The 18,094-nt window shown below is 32.3% G+C and overlaps 1 long non-coding RNA gene and 1 pseudogene across 7 annotated transcripts; both read left to right on the top strand.

Moving 5' to 3' along the window:
- The first annotated feature begins 10,637 nt into the window (after positions 1-10,637).
- LOC149166150 (uncharacterized) lies at positions 10,638-15,805 on the top strand. Of its 6 annotated transcripts, XR_016260836.1 has the most exons (8): positions 11,222-11,447; positions 12,682-12,859; positions 12,937-13,043; positions 13,301-13,782; positions 14,022-14,112; positions 14,321-14,427; positions 14,685-15,166; positions 15,406-15,805. It is a non-coding gene; the product is annotated as an uncharacterized LOC149166150 (long non-coding RNA). The 6 variants fall into 6 exon arrangements; XR_016260834.1 differs by having other exon boundaries at positions 11,223-11,447; positions 14,022-14,427; XR_016260837.1 differs by lacking the exons at positions 14,685-15,166; positions 15,406-15,805 and adding an exon at positions 10,638-11,197 and having other exon boundaries at positions 11,308-11,447; positions 14,022-14,414.
- On the top strand, positions 15,091-16,923 carry LOC149166149 (amino acid transporter AVT6A-like; annotated as a pseudogene). The gene is made up of 4 exons (XR_016260113.1): positions 15,091-15,166; positions 15,583-15,813; positions 15,929-16,392; positions 16,480-16,923. The product of XR_016260113.1 is annotated as an amino acid transporter AVT6A-like (transcript).
- Positions 16,924-18,094: the final 1,171 nt, after the last annotated feature.

Raw genomic sequence — 18,094 nt, 5'->3', positions numbered from 1 at the left:
TCCAGATCTCCAAAACGTTTTGGACAATCATTACAAGGTATTTGAGACTCCCAAACGCCTCCCACCTATTCGTGATCATGATCGTGCTATTCATTTGATTCAATGAAGTTTTCCTCCAAACATTAGGCCTTACATATATCCATATGCCCAAAGGAGTGGGAACTCATTCAAAAGTTGCAGAAGATCCCAGTTCAAATAGTATTGTGAGAACTTGACAAGGAAGGAAAAATCATATTAGAAACTAAAGTAGTCACAGAACCGAGAAATAAAAAGCTACGAAATAGACCAATTTCAGAGTATCTCATCAAGTGGAAGAACTTACCCACCGAAGATTCCACATGGAAGGACAAGAATTTATACAGAAGCATCAAGAACTAATCAAGCATTGAGGACAACACTTTTTGAAGGAGAGGGGCATGTTAGGTCCCTATACTACTAGTGTAACCCCTTATTGTTATTAGTACAACTCCCTTATTATATTTTTGTCCCCATGAAGTCCCCATATTGTTATTATTGTGCCCCATAGAAGCCCACTATTGTTATTATTGTTCCCTTACATTATAATTGTTATGTCGGCTCTGATTATATTATGACCCGTTAGACTCCTATATATAGAAAGGAGGTCTTGTCATTTGTATCATCCAAGAATTGTTGATCTGTGTAATGTAAAGGAGGTTTCCCCCTCGAAGAGGCTTATTTCTAAGGCATTCGTCTATCTTTTCTATCTTTTTGTGAGTTGGTTTCATAACAGAGCCATCACAATATCATTATTGCTATCACTTCTAATTTGATAGGCTCAAAATATTTCATTCATTTTGTGATTTCAATAAGTTATGCTAATATCTATCCTGACATGCCAACACTTTGTAGTTTTCTTTTTGATAGAGATTTTTTTTTTTAACTGGAAATTCACACAATTACTTGATTTTACACACTTATTTTCCTTAAGATTGTCTATGTCTATGTCTACGCCATCATTCATTAAGTTATTATGATATGCGGAACTCAAGTATTAAGTTATGAATAAGTCAATTGATGACAATCCACATATAGGGAGATAATAAAAGAATTTTTTTTTAACTGTTAGGGAAATATATGATTAATTTTTCCACTTTAATCAATCCTAAAGGCAAAACCTTCTCTGGGTAGGCATGTGAGTTTATCCAAAGTCATAAATTATGACACTTATCATACTTATACTCACAGTATGTCTCTCTCTCTCTCTCTCTCTCTCTCTCTCTATATATATATATATATATATATATATATATATATATATATATATATATATATATTTGTTTTCTTTTTACACAAATATTATATATTTCCGATTCAGTTGTAACACTTGATATCCTTTGGTAACTTCAACATTGTGCTATACTTTATTCTACATGATATATATTTTTCCACCCTCATCCCTTAGGGTCAATTTGCATTCATTTTATTATGTATTTTTACTTTGAACCAGAGTATTCATAATTTGTGATTTCTCCCTTTTACGCTTGTAAGCATATCGACTGTGTCACACTCCTAATGTTACTATGATATAATTCTTTCTTCCATATCTGTTCACAACAAATTATTTTATTACATTTGACTTATAAGGTCTCATGGTCAACAAATTTTATCCCAATTTGAGAATAATTATTTTTCTTACTATATCGTTTACATAGTAATCATACTTGTTATCATCGTTGTTATTATTATTATTTATTTATTTTTAAGGAAGATTTCCTTACCTTATCATCATGATGTTTCACAACCAGTGATCTGCCCTTTAGATACTGTCATAATTTTGTGATATCAATAAGCCACAACCTAACATTACCAATTATTTTATCTCACCACTTTGTTCTTGTCCACATTAATTATTTGTTGGTTTTTTAATTCAGTTGTTTTTATTTATTTTACTATTTTCCTTTTGATCTTTCCCAAGTAGGTCATTGAGGCTAAAACACAAATTAACATTAAAAGAAATCATTGTTACTATTCAAGGCATAACCTAGTCTAATATGAGCACACTTAAAATCCACAAAAAATCACAAGATATTTACATTACCAATTTTACAGTTATACTTCTTGGCACTTCTCACACATGATTTTCTCTCAACTCTTTCTTGGGTTTTACATCCCCTTCAATTGGCATTTGGCTAAGGTGTCTGGAGATTACATGGGGGATTTTTAATAGTAATGTATTTATTGGACTCGAATAGGAATACTTATGATTCATAATTAAATTACTGACCATGGTTTTATCATTTCTAATCTTAGGGCTTCTGATGCTTCCATAACTAGCATTACAATATCTTATTGGTTCTTTTGGAACCATAAGATGGAACCACTAATTATTATATATGTATACTTTTATAAGATAAGTTTTATCTTCAACATTTTGTATTAAGTTTTTTTCTTTTTGGGCTAAAATAGATTTTGACATAAGTCCATAATTTTGTTCCTAGATGACATCTTTTATTTATACTTGTCCATGTTCCTTTCCTGAGATTTATTCTTAGAAGGAGTTACTCTGTATCCTACACCTAGATTGTATCGATACAAATATTGATAACACAACATCAACAATATTGCTTCCTTTCCTATGCTCAACAAAACCTTATGTATTTCACATAAATTGGTGCCTGGGTCTCTAGAAAAATAAGCCTTACAATTATGTAAGTTTCCAACTTGGATCCTTTGAAGCATTTATCGACATGAAATAATTTTGATATGCTATACTAATGTTGTTGTCACTATTATATTATAGGATACAACAAGGTATTTCTATTGATCTGTACACAAATTCATATTTAGTAATAGCCCTACGATTGTTAAACTATATATATATGTGTGTGTGTGTGTGTGTGTGTGTGTGTGTGTGTGTGTGTGATCAACCTTTTCCTTTTCATTGTTCAAGTATACTATTTAGTATTACTTATTTTCAAGATTTTACTATCTAAATATTAGGATTTTTTTTTGTTGATTACTTCCAACCATTATGTTGTAGGATATTACACTTTAGTCCTTAAGTGCACCATATCAAATCTCCTCCAGGGTCTAGAAGGTATTTGTCCCCTCATTATCTTCTTTATCTCTTGATTCTATGTAATATCAACAATAGTTTATTAAACCCCCTTAGGCCTCATAGTTGAACCTATCTCTCTCACCACTTACATACGCCAATTTTTTATAATATTTATTTTACCAAGACCATTAACCTTGTTACCCTATATGATAATTCTTGATATTTATCCTGGAGAAACTAAAGTCATAACTTTTTTTTTAACATATTCATATAGAGAATATTATTGATAACATATACTATTATCTCATAAAGCACACCTTGGATAATATATATAATCATGTTACTTTGGTCTTGTACAATTACAGATGCATGTTTGAATAAATTTCTAGATAATTGAACATTAACAAAGTTCCACCTCTGTGTATGGAAGAACTATCTCGAACCCTTAATATGACATCCACCTTTTGAATACGGAGCCGTCTGAGTGAGACATCTATCATAGGATTCTACCGTTGAACCCTTTAGGGTTTGATCCTACGGTACGGTCTTAGTTCTAGCAAGATAGTTACAGTAACTTCCCCTCATTCTACCTCGCACCGCGTGGTTTGCATTCTGTGCTTTGTTGTTCAGGTTTGGAAGTCTGCAACGAACCCTAATGGAATTGGGGCTTTTCTCCTTTTTTGTTTGACAGGACCCGACACAAGCAATACATGTATACTGTCGGTCTTCATGATCTGGTTAATTTACAAGTTCTTATTGTTAAATCTCGTCCAAATTACTGTAACTCGATTCTCTTGCAACTTACAGTCAGGGGCAATGTCAGGAGTCATTCACTACCAGTTTGGAGTGAGTTTAATGCCTATTGTTCATTCAGGTAGCAACCCTTTTTCGGAATTTCCTTGTTACCAGAGAAGTTCTTCATACGGTGGTCAATATCCATACTAATGTTTCTATATTCTTTTATTTTAGTATGGCACTGATAAGGCTTATCAAAATGCTACATAAGGTATTCAGAATCCATTAAAATTCATTTAATTTCTCTTACTTACATTTGTTCCATGCATCTTGTCTCATAAATATTGTTTGTTGATTTGGCCAAGTGTGTGTTAGGGACTTTGCTTAGTCTACCAATTATTATGAAGGTCGTTCTTCGTGGAGTTTCAATATTTTCTCAATCAATACTTACTCGGACCTTTCCTTTTTTTTTTCCAAGTTACAACCATGGTTATCTCCTCTGCACGAGGGTTCTATGAAATTACTGTGTAGTTTTCCTAAGCGTGGAGCTCCTTAGGATTTTTTTGGGTATATAATACTCAAATGCTGACTATGGATAACATGTTGTCCTTTTCTTTATTTACTACAATTAACTTCTTTGGTGAGTAACTTATTTTGTGATTATAGCTTATTTTGCGAATGTAAGAATTATATTTCCTCATGCAGAGGGTTTCTACAACATTTCGCTATAATTTCAAATATTTGCAATGGCTGTATTCAAGGAATTATTATTTTTGTTAAGGGAAAATGTAAAATAAAGTTTTTATTTGTGATGTGTTTTGATTGGTATCTTTACAAACTCTAGACCTTAGTCTGCATGGAACTTTGTGATACCTTTCTTTCTTATATTGTCATGAAATAATTTAGGGTCCCAAGAAGTTAAATTACAGTGGAGAGATTTAAATTACAATGAACATAGCTTATGAATTGATCGAGACTTGTACAATATTTTTTTTGTTATGTATGTATCCCTCATGTTTATTCTCGGTTGTTCATTGAGCGTTATTCCTTAAATGATTATTGAATACCTAATATATATTTATGTCATGGACATTGGAGAGTTTTGATATTCCTTGTTTATGATTGAATTCTAAGCCTAATATAACCTATAGGATTTACACTGGTAATTCTCTCTGTGATGTTATCATTTTATTTCCTTTGACATATGAATATAGTTTTCAATTTGTCACATAAATTTCCTTTCCTCTATTTGCATGCTATCTATCTAATGTATTTCATACAATTAGTTTGATGATCGTTTCTGTTACCTAGATTTGACAGGCTTCCTGGTACAATTTTTTATTGTTTGTAATTTCTTATAGATTATTACCAGTACTTCAGAGGGTGGATAGAGTCTGAATTCCTTCTGGGTCTTGACATTCACCTTCCTAAAGTACCTAGGTATAAATTATTATGGAAATATATACTATCTCTTTAACAGACTTCTATCTGGTGAATAGTAGCTCAACAATATATAACCCTTTTCATTCTACAATACCCAAAAATTCTGTCCTCTTCCATGAATATTAGTCACAGACATTGAACTTGTATACATGAAAGCATCCCATTTCTTTTAATTACGAAAAACTTTTAGAAATTTCCACATTTACAAGAAGTATAGGAAACACACTCTATATTCTGGAACCAGAATTATAATACTTATCCTTCTTAGGTCAAGTAACCAGAAACTTTAAAAAACTTCAAGAGTCATTTACATTAAGCCACTACTGATGGTTAAAATTTCCTACACTATTATTATTTGCAATATCAACTCTATTCTTAGAGATAACACAAAAATTTTAAAATACTTTTCTTGCTCCATTCATAAATGACTCAAAATACTTATCTGTTAAGGTGAGGTTGTTAGGGAATTCACAAGGAGAAAATACCACTCCTCCCAACCAACGAGAATGACAATTTCGTCTAGTTCTCCCCTCGAGCCTTTCAACTCCAGAACAACAGATAAATAATGACTTGAAAAGGTCTATATTTTGGCATTAAGACTACATAGTCTAGCCAACAACCTTACAGTCTCTTAACTTTTTTTTCTTAGGACTTCCATTGGTTCACGGTCCAGCTCAAGAAGTATCCTGGCTGGCATTGCCTTGCCCACCTTAACAACGTCTTGTTCAAAGTTTTTTCTTTTCAATTTACTTCTTCTCTTCTTTTCCTTCAAGATGCCTTTGGACTTTCCTCCTCTTATTTTGGATTCTTACCACGTAGATGGTTTATATCTAGGGAAAAAGAGAAGTAATTGTCTCTAACTGTCTCGTAGTTGAAATTTTCCTTTAGGGTCTTTTCCAATGAATTCCAAGGCTTTCATGATTATCTTGTAACAAAAATAATTAAGAGAAGCATTTAAATATTTAAAATTTCACTAGGTTTTTCACCAAGCCCCTAAGTTATAGGGTCTTCGGCAGTAAAAGTGAATTAAATATTCACTTTTCAGTGTGGAGTGTTACAATATATCACCATCTTGAAAAACATCGACATTTTTTATATTTTTAATTATGTTTGACATTTTTTATATTATTTTAGTGATGAAATTTTGATTTATACAAACATAGATTCATATTAACTCTAGATAAAAAACATAAACATATATATATATATGAATAATCATTTATATGAGATCTCCTTTTAGTATCCAATATATAATAATTATTATCATCAATATATTATAACATAAAATATTATACACCTTAAATATAATGGAAGTATAAAACCTTTAATAAAATTTAAAATATAATATATTAATTATATATTGATTGAAGGATGGAAATATTTATAATATTTAAGATATAAATGAAATCATTTTTACTTTTATTAAATATTTTTGGTAAATAATAATATTAGATGCTTGTTATGGCTACTCAAGCTACACGTTAGAAGTGCTAGTCATCTAAAGACTAACATTACCTAGTGAACAAAAAATAATACTTTTATTTTTATCAAGTTTTTTTGGTAAATAATCATATAATTTTATTTTTTATTAAATATATATAATATTTTTCTCATTTACTTATTTTCAACCAATAATTAATATTCACTAAATATCTACCCACAAGGCTTAGAATGGTGACAAGGTGTTCTGTTAAGGCACTCCATCTTGAAAAGGCCACTGGTTCGAAACTCTACCAACAAAAATCCAACCATGCTAAGGGTTAATCTGACTCAGGCTAGGTGTGATGGGTTGAGTTACTCAAACCAAAGATTAGACATGCCAATCATCTAAGGACCCACATTACCTAGAAAAAAAAATATTCACTAAATATCTAATATTATATCATTATTAAAATTCAAAAAATACAATATTATATCATTTTTAATCTTTTAATTTAATATGAGACATAAGTAGAATTCAATTACAATTTAGTTATATATATATATATATGTTTGACACTTTTTATATTATTTTAGTGATGGAATTTTGAGTTATACAAAAATAGATTTATCTTCATCTTATTTATATATATATATAAACTATATATTTATGACTATATGTGGTCTATTTTGGAGTTAGGTTTGAGGAATATTTATTTTTTAATAAATGAATGAACAATACTTGATTGCAATAGAATATTCTTCATCTTATACATGATTTAATAGATAGTATGAAAAATAGCTGAACCCATTTTCAGTTTCAAATCAAATATTAACATATTTAATTTAAATATCATTTATTCCACCACCTTTTAATCAGATTGGAATCAAATCGTCTTGATTGGTTACTAGGTTTGTGACCACAATCCATACCCTCTAGTGATTCAGGTAGATCAAATTTCTAGATCTTTGTATGGAATTTTTATATTGGGTAGACGTACACTCTTGGATATACTCATGTCTATTATATGTCACCTATTGCTATTAGCTTTTACATATATTACAGAAATTGATTCATTATCCTCTCATGTTTGTTTAGGGTTAACTTTTTACTAAATTTTTAAAGTCTACGCCTAGGGTTAGTATACTAGTTAGGTTTATAATTCATTCCCACGTATGCGCTTCTCACATTAGGATTTCTTTCAAGTCGATAAAAACTAGCATTTGTTTCGAATATAAGAGAAAAACTTTTCAATCACTGTTGATTCTCAATGGTGTTTTCCGTCGTTCTGGGTTTACTTATAAGTCATTGATGAATTTGACCACATGAATAGATTCATCACTCCATATTATGTATTGAGTTTAGGTTGTCATCACCGGTGATTTCAATAGAATATTCTTCATCTTACATGATCTAAGGGATGATATGAAAAATATTTGAACATGTTTTCAGTTTTAAATAAAATATTAACAGATTTAATTTAAGCATCATTTATTTCACCACCTGTTAATTGGATTATAATCGAATCATTTTGTTTAGTTACTAGGTGTGTGACCAAAATCCATACCCTCTAATGATTCAGGTAGAACAAAATTTCTATTTATTTTGTGTGGCATTTTTATATTGGGTAGGTTTACACTCTTAGATATACTCATGCCTATTATATGTCACCTATTTCTATTAGCTTTTACATATATTACATAAATATTGGGTATATATCTAATGTATTGAGTTTATGTCACTGCAGATTGGGTGTTCGATCCACGACGAGAGCCATTTTCAGTTTTCAACGCCATTGTTGGGGGTTCCTAGTTTGTTGTGTCGCTGTTGGGGGTCACAAGCACGAAGCGTTGTGGTCAAGGAGAGGCGTTGTCAGGGGTTTGTGGGTTAATCAACAACCAAGATTGCTTTGTGCGTCCACTGCAGAGATCTACAGGAACAAGTCTGCGACATTTTCCTCTTAACTTTTACTGCATGATGGGGTTAAGAAACAATTTTAAGCTATAATAGAGGAGTTAGGAAACACCGAAATGCCATTTAAAGACATTCCCATTCCTTAAGTGGGTCAAGGCAGTGTTAAAACAAGAGATCTTAGTTCTGTTGCTATTAAAAACCAATCTTCACTAGAAAACATATGCCCTGCCAATCTTGGATTAGTAAAATGGACTCCAAACTGTTGTGAGATAGTGAGAATGCCTATAGAAACATATCATGATTCATAAGGGAAAGCTCTTTTACCAAAGTTTCAAGAGGTTAACATAGCCAGCTGAATCGATAAGTGGATCTTTAGTGGATCTTTGTAAATGAGAAACAATATTTGGGGATATTAAAACGCAGACAAGTTAGGAAGAGGAAACAATTGCAAGAAAAAGACTCATCATGATTTTACGAAAAGTAACAAAAAAACAACTCTGTGACAATAGCTACAAAGGGCCATACAATAGTGAAACAGATTGACCATGGAGGTAACAAAGGAAAAAAGAAAGAGCCATTTTCTTCCTAAGAAACATACAAGACAAAGCAAATCAAAATTGAAACCTCTGCATTAAATGGGAAGGGAGAGGATGGACCTCAAAGCAATAAATACCTATACAATTCCACACACTCACCTTTAGTATGGTCTCCATAACTTTATGTAAATGAACTCATGAGCGTGAAAAAGAGGATTGAAGTTTTTGAGATTGAGAACTCGCAAATTCTACAATTTGCATTTTTAAGTCTATGTTTCGAGTTTAGAAGAAAACTCATCTTTAGGACTAAATCTACAAAGAAGAGAAGACAAAATATGGAGGTTATAAATATGTGATGCCACACTGGGAAGAGATTTTTTATTTAATTAGGATTTTATTTATTTATTTATTTATTCATGGACATTATAAGTATATGATTTTGATTTTGTTTTCGCATTTAATTAGTAAGTTTTATTTTATTTTAGTTATAGTTCTCTTTTGACATTTAGTATAGAGTTAATTTTTCTAAAAATAATTGTTTGAATTTTTTATTTTTATAAACTAATGTATGGTAAGTTTTATTTTAATTTAATTATAGTTCTTTTTTGCCATTTAGTATAGAGTTAATTTTTCTAATATTAATTGTTTGAATTTTGATTTTTATAAACTAATGTATAGTAAGTTTTATTTTAATTTAATTATAGTTCTTTTTTGACATTTAGTATAGAGTTATTTTTTCTAATAATAATGGTTTGAATTTTGATTTTTATAAACTATGTATAGTAAGTTTTATTTTAATTTAATTATAGTTCTTTTTTGGCATTTAATATAGAGTTAATTTTTCTAAAAATAATTGTTTGAATTTTTTATTTTTATAAACTAATGTACATTAAGTTTTATTTTAATTTAATTATAGTTCTTTTTTGCCATTTAGTATAGAGTTAATTTTTTTAATAATAATTGTTTGAATCTTGATTTTTATAAACTAATGTATAGTAAGTTTTATTTTAGTTTAATTATAGTTTTTTTTGACATTTAGTATAGAGTTAGTTTTTCTAATAATAATTGTTTGAATTTTGATTTTTATAAACTAATATATAGTAAGTTTTATTTTAATTTAATTATAGTTCTCTTTTGACATTTAGTATAGAGTTAATTTTTCTAATAATAATTGTTTGAATTTTTTTATTTTTATAAACTAATGTACATTAAGTTTTATTTTAATTTAATTATAATTCTTTTTTTCCATTTAGTATAGAGTTAATTTTTTTAATAATAATTGTTTGAATCTTGATTTTTATAAACTAATGTATAGTAAGTTTTATTTTAATTTAATTATAGGTTTTTTTGACATTTAGTATAGAGTTAATTTTTCTAATAATAATTGTTTGAATTTTTATTTTTATAAACTAATTACGCCGTAATGCGTTCCCTCTGAGATCAACTCCCCTCTCTGCCTACCTGTCATCTTGTAAGCCACATGATCATATGTTAGACGATTGCAACAGTTTCAGCCGATCGTTGATTCAAAAGGGTTGCCCAAACGGTTTGGGCGTTTCATTTGGCATCGAATAGTTTCATCCGGGAAGCAGGGTTTGTGCCTAACTGTTCATCATTTTGTGCTGTTATTGCCGCCTATGGAAGATTGGGTCGAGCTGCATCGAATAGTTTCATCCGGGCAGAGGGATGAGGAAGTTATGACTCGCCGCGTTGAAGTAAAGGAATCGAGCATTGACAGTATCAGAAAACAGATCTTCCATCTCGCCTGCTTGTATTTTGCCTTCCATGGGATCGTTCTCATTCTGCTTTTCACTGCTGCCACTCAGGAGAATGCCCGTACTTGTAATAGATGGTGGATTCCTTCTACCTTGTCTGGCATTACAAATAATCGATTGAATTGCTTGGGGTATCCCAAATAAGGCGGTAATACGCTCCTGGGATATCGGGGACAGGTAAAGAAAACTCCCTATATGCATGTGAAGGAACTCGATGGCTGATCTTTGCTTTTGTATTGCATTACAGGGTGGACAGTGGAGACCACTGAAACAGAGGACATGAATGAATATCTTCGCTTCGAACCTAACTGGGCAGTGCTTTGCTTTTTCATGACCCTGACATCCACTCACTCCGGTATGTTCTTTATTCTATTCTTGTTTTTTCTCTTTTTTTAAAGGCATTATGAAATAGGGCATTACAGGTTCTGTGTTTGGTGGGGTTCCATCCATCATGCCAATGTGCAGTCAATACAGAAATCAAAGGTGGGATACAACATATGATATGAGGTGGAACACAACATCAAGGGCAACAACACTACCCTCCTCCTCCGCAACGGCCTATGCCGCCCCATCAGGTTACTCACATGTATGCTCAACCGGATCAGGTGACCATCTTTACACAGCGATTTTTGTTATTTCTGGTTGCACCTGTGTCCGTTTTCATGTTTAGCACTCCTAATTCCATGAAGTAATTATTATTGCTACTATTATTATAAAACATATGCCCACTTAACCTCCTGCTGTGGATATATTCCCTCATTTTTATATTCTCAGTGTTTTGAATAGTACTCCCAGTGGTAATCAGCATCTGTACGTTCTTCCTGTAATTTAGGTATAGAAGTTAGGGTTTACTTATTTCTACACTATTGCGTAATTGTCCAATGCCTTTGTTTATTTGTTAGGGTTCGACTAGAAATTAGTTTTAACGATATCAGCGGATTGGATTTTATATACTTTTAGCCTTTTAGACAAAGGCATCATCTGGGGCGTTCTAGATATATTAGGCATTTGGAAAAGCGTAATGACAGGATAAAAAGGACGAAGATTGAAATTCAATTAATGTGAAGGAATACAAATTAAAAAGGGTTGGAAAATGGCATATAGAAATGCCAACCCGTGCTGATGCTGCATGAAAAAAGTTTGTATACCTCCTAAGTGAACTGAAAGTTTCTTCTTTTAGGCTAAAGTCACATTGTCAAATTTGGTGAAAAAGAAGGTAAGAAAAATATCTTCCGAGCGAAACCCATAAAAATGTCGGCGAGTCAAAATTCTCGCACAAGAAATACCTATTTTTTTTACATAATTAGCATCTAGAACACTGCGTTTAAATGATTTTTGCCTCAACGTTTCGAGTCACTAGATGGGCTTATCGTCAAGAGCTGAGTGCTGAATCTGCTAACCCAATTTTTTTATAGCTTCAAATGTGATAAAACATGTCAAAAATTACCAAATATTCGAACTATGTTTTCATAGTATACTTTTTTGTTTATATAAACTTTTCATTTAAACCAAAAAATTTCACCAAATATGCTGAAATTTGATTCGGGCTGTTGAATCTGGTGAATTTAATTGGTTTCTTTTACATTTTGTAAATTGCAATTTTTTTTAAGAGATTTACTGAAAGTGGCTGCAAAGGTTTTAGTCATAAATGCCTTTCACACCCCTCCCTTTACATGTCCACCACTATCAAGTTGGCAGTGCAAGCAGAGGTGCTTCATCAAAAACATAAAAGCAAGCATCTTTGCAAGGGCTGCTCTCACCTGGCTCACAAAGTAGATAGAATGAAATTGTGAAAACTAAATAAATTCAACAAATTATATTTGTTTTTTATTTTTCCAGGTTACAAAGCCTGTGGCAAAGACGGAAAATTATGATATGGAAGAGGGTACAACCGAATGTTCATTTCCTTTTCTTTTTGAGAAGAATGGAACAGCTACAGAGGAAGAAGAAACAGAGAGCAAGCGTCAAGGCTCAACCGATTGATCAGTTCTCTGTTACAAGTATCAAGTGGGCACAGGTAACTTCGATTTCTAAAGGAAATCTTCTCCGGCAGTAAATTTTAAACACAACCGTGATTGATGTGTCAGATTACAGGGTGGACACTGGAGACCACTGAAACAGAGGACATGAATGCATATCTTCGCTTCGGACCTATCTGAGCAGTGCGTTGCTCTTCATGAGCCTGAAATCCACTCACTCCGGTATGTTCTTTACCAAATTCTTGTTTTTTCTCTTTTTTAAAGGCATTCTGAAATAGGGCATTACTGGTTCCGTGTTTGGTGGTGGCTCATCCATTATCTTTAGTACGAAGAATGCCAATGTGCATTCAATACAGAAAATACAAAGGTGGAATACAACATATTATGTTGAGATGGAGCAGTCCACTTACCATGTGCAAAAGCATCTTCTTATGGAAAATAATTGAAATGTTGATCTCTACTTCTACATTGAATTTCAGGGCAAAGCTACAGAGGAAGAAGAAACAGAGAGCAATTGTCAGGACTCATCATATTACCAAGAAGATGAAAAGCTCTACTGTGGAGAACAAATTCAGCCCTCTCAGATGGTGCTCTCAGTTCTTTCTTCCCTTTGCATTGACTCTTACCTCGGGTTTCATCCTCAGCTCATGCAAGCTTATTGCCTGTAGCTAGTCAGCTGTAAATGCTACCATAATTATGACTTCTTGGCAGACAAATAATCGATTGAATTGCTTGGGGTATCCCAAATAAGGCGGTAATGCGCTCCTGGGATATCGGGGACAGGTAAAGGAAACTCCCTATATGCATGTGAAGGAACTCGATGGCTGAACTTTGCTTTTGTATTGCATTACAGGGTGGACAGTGGAGACCACTGAAACAGAGGACATGAATGAATATCTTCGCTTCGAAACGAACTGGGCAGTGCTTTGCTTTTTCATGAGCCTGACATCCACTCACTCCGGTATGTTCTTTATTCTATTCTTGTTTTTTCTCTTTTTTTAAAGGCATTATGAAATAGGGCATTACAGGTTCTGTGTTTGGTGGGGTTCCATCCATCATGCCAATGTGCAGTCAATACAGAAATCAAAGGTGGGATACAACATATGATATGAGGTGGAACATTCCACTTACCATGTGTAAAAGCATCTTATTATGGGAAATCATTGAAATGTTGATATCTACTTCTACATTGAATTTCAGGGCAAAGCTACAGAGGAAGAAGAAACAGAGAGCAAGCGTCAAGGCTCAACCGATTGATCAGTTCTCTGTTACAAGTATCAAGTGGGCACAGGTAACTTCGATTTCTAAAGGAAATCTTCTCCGGCAGTAAATTTTAAACACAACCGTGATTGATGTGTTTGTATGGATTAATCCATTTTATCTTGCACTAAATATATCTTTTTTTTTATTAATAAGAATACGAATTTATAATAGAATATAAAAGCTGGCCAGATTAGTTAGGTGTAGCGGACACTTGGAAGAGGCTTGTCAGATTACAGGGTGGACACTGGAGACCACTGAAACAGAGGACATGAATGCATATCTTCGCTTCGGACCTATCTGAGCAGTGCGTTGCTCTTCATGAGCCTGAAATCCACTCACTCCGGTATGTTCTTTACCAAATTCTTGTTTTTTCTCTTTTTTAAAGGCATTCTGAAATAGGGCATTACTGGTTCCGTGTTTGGTGGTGGCTCATCCATTATCTTTAGTAGGAAGAATGCCAATGTGCATTCAATACAGAAAATACAAAGGTGGAATACAACATATGATGTTGAGATGGAGCAGTCCACTTACCATGTGCAAAAGCATCTTATTATGGAAAATAATTGAAATGTTGATCTCTACTTCTACATTGAATTTCAGGGCAAAGCTACAGAGGAAGAAGAAACAGAGAGCAATTGTCAGGACTCATCATATTACCAAGAAGATGAAAAGCTCTAGTGTGGAGAACAAATTCAGCCCTCTCAGATGGTGCTCTCAGTTCTTTCTTCCCTTTGCATTGACTCTTACCTCGGGTTTCATCCTCAGCTCATGCAAGCTTATTGCCTGTAGCTAGTCAGCTGTAAATGCTACCATAATTATGACTTCTTGGCAGACAAATAATCGATTGAATTGCTTGGGGTATCCCAAATAAGGCGGTAATGCGCTCCTGGGATATCGGGGACAGGTAAAGAAAACTCCCTATATGCATGTGAAGGAACTCGATGGCTGATCTTTGCTTTTGTATTGCATTACAGGGTGGACAGTGGAGACCACTGAAACAGAGGACATGAATGAATATCTTCGCTTCGGATCGAACTGGGCAGTGCTTTGCTTTTTCATGAGCCTGACATCCACTCACTCCGGTATGTTCTTTATTCTATTCTTGTTTTTTCTCTTTTTTTAAAGGCATTATGAAATAGGGCATTACAGGTTCTGTGTTTGGTGGGGTTCCATCCATCATGCCAATGTGCAGTCAATACAGAAATCATAGGTGGGATACAACATATGATATGAGGTGGAACATTCCACTTACCATGTGTAAAAGCATCTTATTATGGGAAATCATTGAAATGTTGATATCTACTTCTACATTGAATTTCAGGGCAAAGCTACAGAGGAAGAAGAAACATAGAGCATGTTTCCCGATGGCATCTGCTTAACGATTTGTCTGACTTTTCATGTTGCCCTGTTAGAAATGGCATATGACATATACATTCAAGGATGTGGATCATGGGTTATTCCTTAGGAGTTGTAATGTTCAAATCTTCATGCCTATATTGATGTGTTCATTTCCATGAATTTGCAGATTCTTTGAAATTCACTTCTGCATTATCAGTTGCACTTGCTGTTGTTTTTGTTGTGATTACGGCTGGTATTGTGATTGTAAAGTTGTTCAGTGGCACCGTCAAAGCACCAAGATTGTTACCAGATATTGTGGATTTTACTTCGTTCTTGAAGCTTTTCACTGTGGTACCAGTTATTGTGACTGCTTACATCTGTCATTACAATGGTATGGATTATTTTCCTCCATCTCTGGTCCTGCAGTGTAGTATCTTAGAGTTCATTAGTTGAATTTTCATTTAAAATTATGTTATAATGAATTGTGATGTCTTTGCGCCATGCAGTTCATTCCATATACAATGAACTTGAGGACCCTTCAGAAATGCAGCCCATTGTTCGCACATCATTGGCAACGTGCTCAATTGTATACATAAGTACAAGCTTTTTTGGCTTTCTTCTATTTGGAGACCAGACCATGGATGATGTCCTGGCCAATTTTGACACCAACTTGGGAGTTCCCTACAGTGTTGTGCTGAATGACATTGTTCGTGACCTATGTTGTACATCTGATGCTGGTCTTTCCTCTCATTTTTTTTGCCCTGGGACTTAATCTTGATGGGCTTGTCTTTCCAGCGAAAAAGCATCTTGTTTTGGATAATAAGAGGTTCATTTTGATCACTGCTGGGTTAATTGGAATCATTTTCCTTGGGGCATCATTCATACCAAGTATCTGGGATGCATTTCAATTCACAGGGGCCACAACAGCAGTTTTTATTGGGTTCATCTTCCCAGCTCCCGTTGCTCTCAGGTAGAAAAAAAGTTGTTTTTCATTTCTGGTTTCGTCTTTCACCTGGCTTGTATGTAACTTCTAACCTCAATTATTTTTTAATTGCAGAGACACCCATGGAATCTCAACCAGGAAGGAGATATTTATTGCATTGTTCATGATTTTTCTGGCAGTGGTTTCAAGTTCAATTGCTATAGTGAGTGACATTAATTCTTTGTTCAACAAAGAGGAGGAAGGCCCTCCACGATCTTGAGAATGATTTTTTATGAGCAGGTGGTGCACATACATATAAAGATTATTTGGAACAGAACCGAGAAAAGAACGCTGATTTGGGAATTTGCTTGTAGAATTGGTGGATAAACTTTTGTAAAGCCTTGTATCATCCTGCCATGGTCGCTCGGCCTTCTAGTTAAAGATACTACTGTATTTGTAGTTGTAAACATTGAAAAGGAATATAGTTGATCTCGCATCACTGATTTAGCGATTCATCTAATCATCCATGAATAGTTGAGAGCCTGTCAAGCGGAAGATTGAAGGTTTGGTTTCTTTCAATAATACTCAACCTCACATAAGTTTGAGGTGCACCAAAATGCATCCCACTGTGTGCAAATGTTGCATTGATACAGAGGGCCAGAGTAAGAGTAATTAGTCCATTTTGCCAAGTATTTTCATTTCACCCATTTAAAGTAGAGACATTTAATTTCAATGTTTAATATATTTTTATTCTTTATCAAAGTATTTTTTGCTTTATTTGCTTTTGTCAATTTATGCCTTACGAGTTTCTTTTGCAACATCTGGTACAAATGTTAGTATATAGTAAGTTTTATTTTAATTTAATTATAGCTCTCTTTTGACATTTAGTATAGAGTTAATTTTTCTAATAATAATTGTTTGAATTTTGATTTTTTATTTTTATAAACTAATGTATAATAAGTTTTATTTTAATTTAATTATAGTTCTTTTTTTGACATTTAGTATAGAGTTAATTTTTCTAATAATAATTGTTTGAATTTTGATTTTTATAAAGCAATATATAATAAGTTTTGTTTTAATTTAATTATAGTTATTTTTTTACATTTAGTATAGAGTTAATTTTTCTAATAATAATTGTTTGAATTTTGTTTTTATAAACTAATGTATAGTAAGTTTTAGTTTGATTTAATTATATTTTTTTTTAACATTTAGTATAGAGTTAATTTTTCTAATAATAATTGTTTGAATTTTTATTTTTATAAAGCAATATATAATAAGTTTCATTTTAATTTAATTATAGTTCTTTTTTTTTACATTTTGTATAGAGTTAATTTTTCTAATAATAATTGTTTGGATTTTGATTTTTATACAACAATATATAATAAGTTTTATTTTAATTTAATTATAGTTCTTTTTTGACATTTAGTATAGAGTTAGTTTTTCTAACAATAATTGTTTGAATTTTGATTTTTATAAACTAATGTATAGTAAGTTTTATTTTGATTTAATTATAGTTTTTTTTTGACATTTAGTATAGAGTTAATTTTTCTAATAATAATTGTTTGAATTTTGATTTTTATAAACTAATGTATAATTCTAATAATAATTGTTTGAATTTTGATTTTTATAAATTAATGTATAATAAGTTTTATTTTAATTTAATTATAGTTCTTTTTTAACATTTAGTATAAAGTTAATTTTTTTAATAATAATTGTTTGAATTTTGATTTTTATAAACTAATGTATAGTA

Source organism: Pinus tabuliformis, chromosome 5_1, assembly GCF_031772625.1.
Source record: "Pinus tabuliformis cultivar Carrire ecotype Pingquan chromosome 5_1, CPIR1, whole genome shotgun sequence".
Taxonomy (NCBI): Eukaryota; Viridiplantae; Streptophyta; class Pinopsida; order Pinales; family Pinaceae; genus Pinus; species Pinus tabuliformis.
The sequence above is the reverse complement of the archived record's forward strand: the minus strand, read 5'-3'. Positions and strand labels throughout refer to the sequence as shown.